Below are 3,483 nucleotides of genomic sequence, written 5' to 3'. Positions count from 1 at the left end.
AAGGAGTTTCTGCTCACCTGGAAAAGCTCTCATGTTTGTTCCAAGGTTTCTGTTCTCCCCAGCAATCACCTTCACTCTTCCCCTTCACAAATACTGCTCTTCCATGTGACCTTTCAAAGCGGAGGAGAAAAATATGTGAAGCGTAACTGCTCCCAAGGGCAGGTACAAACAGCTCCTTCCAGGGCTGTCTGATATTCCGACCCTTGGCTGTGTCACAGCGTGCAGACACAACCCCTGCAAGTTCAGAGACCTGCACATTTTTAAGATGCCAAGCAGCTGCAGCTCCAGTTGAGCAATATTCTACCTCCGTGCTGTGCTGCTCCCTGCACTGGGGTACCGGCCCTTGCCTCTGCTGGGGCTGCCTCCTCTGGGTTCGATCTTCAGGAAAACACCCAGAGCTCTTTCTACTTCTTCCTAAACAAAAGGACTGAGGCAAGGCCAAATGTGAGGTAGGAGTCAAGGAAAAGCTGAGGTTTTGGGCAGTTTGTGCAAGGGGGAAGGCAGCAGCATGGCTTCAAAGCAGAGTGCAGAAACCAGATGCTGTAAATATGTGTTCTAAAAGAGATGGTGGGAACGAGGACAGAAAAATGAGTATTTGTTCCATAAATCCCTTTTCTTACTTAGTTCCACAGCCATACCAAGGTCCAGGACTGCCAGCCAGGTTGGTGCAGGGAGCTTGAGGCCTCCAGTGTAAACACAGACTGATGATAGGGAATCTCGTGTTGATTTACCCTTGTTGCTGGTGTTCCCATGGTTATGGCTGCACAGATGGGCTCTGCCATATCTCCTCTGTCTTACTGAGTCTTGGAAACAAAGACAGGAGGGCGAACTTGGATTTATCATTATTCCACAGCCTGGAATCCTAACAGAAAAGGAAGAGGGCTGCTGCCTGGTTTCCTTTACCTCTTACGCACAGAGGAGATATAACTTTTGAAGTTCCCATTTCTTGCCTCTTTTTAACCCCTCACATCTTTTTCCTTAAGTCTCACAGGAGAAATCCATAACTAGTTCCTCAAACAGGATTTTCAACTGAAGCTATTGATGCCTGAGAGAAAGGCCTCTCTGTGCCTCCTTAACTGCAAGGTACTTGCCAAGAAGGCAAAGTATTGAGTTTACACAACTGGACTTGTGGTTCTGGTGATTCTTGTGTCACAGGGAGTCACAGCTGTTCACCAGCTTCTACCTCAGCCTGAGAGAGGAGCGTCCCATCAGCTTTCTCCTGGCAGGAATATGCTAGGAGAGGCATGCAGCTGGCAAAGGATCCCTGCAGGCTGGAGCTGCTGTGGAGGCATCTGGGTGTGTTAGTAATCCCAGTTTTGCTGAGCCAGGCTCTTCCCAGGGCTAGTGCCACCTTGGTAGGAGGTGGCAGCTGTGTCCTTTGCACAGCCCAAGTTCTGGAGCCATCTTTCAACAGGCTGAGTTTTCCAGGTGAAGCACAAGCTTCTGGCCTTTAGAATCTCAAATCAAGCAGCGAGACCCTGCTGTTCACTAAGCTCCATTTTACTGAGTTGTCCCTTTGCACAATGATCACTGGAAATTTAACAGAAGAATTAATTACTGTTCAGAGTTCAATTCAACCCATAACATTTTTTTATGGAAGCAGCTGTAAAGGCAGAAAATTAATGTGGAGTCCATGGTGTCTTGGTACAAGTCATTTGAGCTGAATATTTTTGCCACCCCACAGATTTCCGTGCTCCAGGTGAAGCCAATGGCAGCAGGATCAGAGCTGTTACTTTTGCTTTTTCCCCAATGCATTTGAGCACACACAGGCCAAGCTCTGTCACGTGTAGCCTCTAAGGAATCATGAACCCCAACACTGTGGGCTGGGCTGAAGGAGTTGGCTAATGGAGAATTTACGGTAAGAGCAAAATGTATTTTTAACCACCAGGATATGCTTATCGTCAGGAAAGGGCAAGCAGCACTCCTATCTCTCTAGGGAAGGGGAAGTGTTGAGCGTGACTTTATTTTTTTCCAACTCCTTTTCAAACTCTGAAAGGGTTTTTTTTTTCTTGCTGAGACATGTCGTTGGATTAAATCAGGGAGTTACACAGACATCAATCCTGGGTCACAGGTGAAAAATATTAAATGCCAGGCATGCAGTGTTTTTCCATTGCATGAGATGTACGTTCAGGAAAGACCTTTGGAAAGAGTGCTTTGAAACGAGTCTGTTTTGCGTTTTAAAATACACCAAGAGCCCGTCCAGAAGCTTTTAATTTTTTAGGACAGCTTTGATGTTTTTCCGTGTTGAAGAGGAAAGCAGATTCCCCTCCTTGTACCCCACCCTGTGCCTCTGGAACAAGCAGCACATCAGGTGCCTGTGATCGTGGGCTGCTCTTGGCTTGGGGTGCTTTGCTCTGAAGGGGGTGGAGGTGTCCACTTGTTTGTCACCATGTCTGCCTGAGCTCTGCCAGCCAGGAGAGCACCCAGGGACGGCTGTCCCCTTGTTTGTCACCATGTCTGCCCAGACTCTGCCACCCAGGGACGGCTGTCCCCTTGCTTGTCACCATGTCTGGACTCTGCCATCCAGCCATGGCTGTCCCCGTGTTTGTCACCATGCCTGCCCGGGCTCTGCCACCCAGCAGAGCACCCAGGGACGCCTGTCCCCTTGCTTGTCACTGTGCCCCTTTGGACTCTGCCACCCCAGGAGAGCACACAGGGACACCTACCCTCGCCTCCTGAAGCGAGTCCAGGGTTCACCTTACCAGCAGCAGCAGGGCCCTGACATTTTCCATTTTCTATTTTCCACAGCCGGCGCTGCTCTCCCTTTCCATAATCCTGCCCCGGGCCCAGGAAAGCCTTTGAACGAGACACCGAGGTTTGTTTGCAGGACACAGCCAACGATGCCTTTCAGGCCACCTAGGCGAGGAGGGGCTCGGCTGATCCTGTAAATACCTGCTTGCCGCTTTTAGTCAGCGGTTGGAGTCACAAAGGAAAGAAAGGCTTTGAAATGCTAAAAGCTGCCTGACCAAAGAGGCGGGCTGGGGCTGTTCCCACCCTGCCTCGTTCCATTCCCACATGAGCTGCCCCTTTCCAAACCAGTCCCGCCTGTCCTCCCGCTGTGTCCTCAGCACCTGCCGGGCCTGCCTCCCTCTCCCCGTTCTCCCTCTCCCCCTGCCCGTCCTCGGGGAAGGTGTTGGGCTCTGTGGGGCTCATATTTACAACCCCACACCCAGAAGCAATGGGCTGGTGCTGGAGGCAGAGCAGTGGCTCTGCAAGGCCCATCGGGCCCTCCTTGCGTTTTCCCTCGGTTTTCCCTTCAGGGCCGGGCTGTGCTGCTGCTCCCCGCCTGATATATTCCCTCTCCTGCCCTCCTCCTGGGGGCTTTTAACTAGCTCAGTTATTAGGAGGTTTTGGAGAGAATTATATCAAGGACTAGGTGAAGATATAATATATCTCAGAAGAGGCCCTTTCTCCAAGACTTTTGTCCCAGGCGTTTCTTCTTCGGATTTTTAGGGGGGAAAGAGAGAGAGCAAAGGAAGGGGA

At 50.7% G+C, this 3,483-nt stretch overlaps 1 long non-coding RNA gene across 1 annotated transcript; it reads left to right on the top strand.

Annotated features, from left to right (window-relative positions):
* The first annotated feature begins 305 nt into the window (after positions 1-305).
* Positions 306-2,898, top strand: LOC310914015. Its single transcript, XR_014590945.1, has 3 exons — positions 306-449; positions 1,685-1,858; positions 2,749-2,898. It is a non-coding gene; the product is annotated as an uncharacterized lncRNA (long non-coding RNA).
* The last annotated feature ends 585 nt before the right edge of the window (positions 2,899-3,483 follow it).

Source organism: Zosterops lateralis (assembly GCF_965231275.1).
Source record: "Zosterops lateralis genome assembly, chromosome: 12".
NCBI classification, from domain to species: domain Eukaryota; kingdom Metazoa; phylum Chordata; class Aves; order Passeriformes; family Zosteropidae; genus Zosterops; species Zosterops lateralis.
Note: the sequence above shows the minus strand (reverse complement) of the source record. Positions and strands in the feature narration are given on the sequence as shown.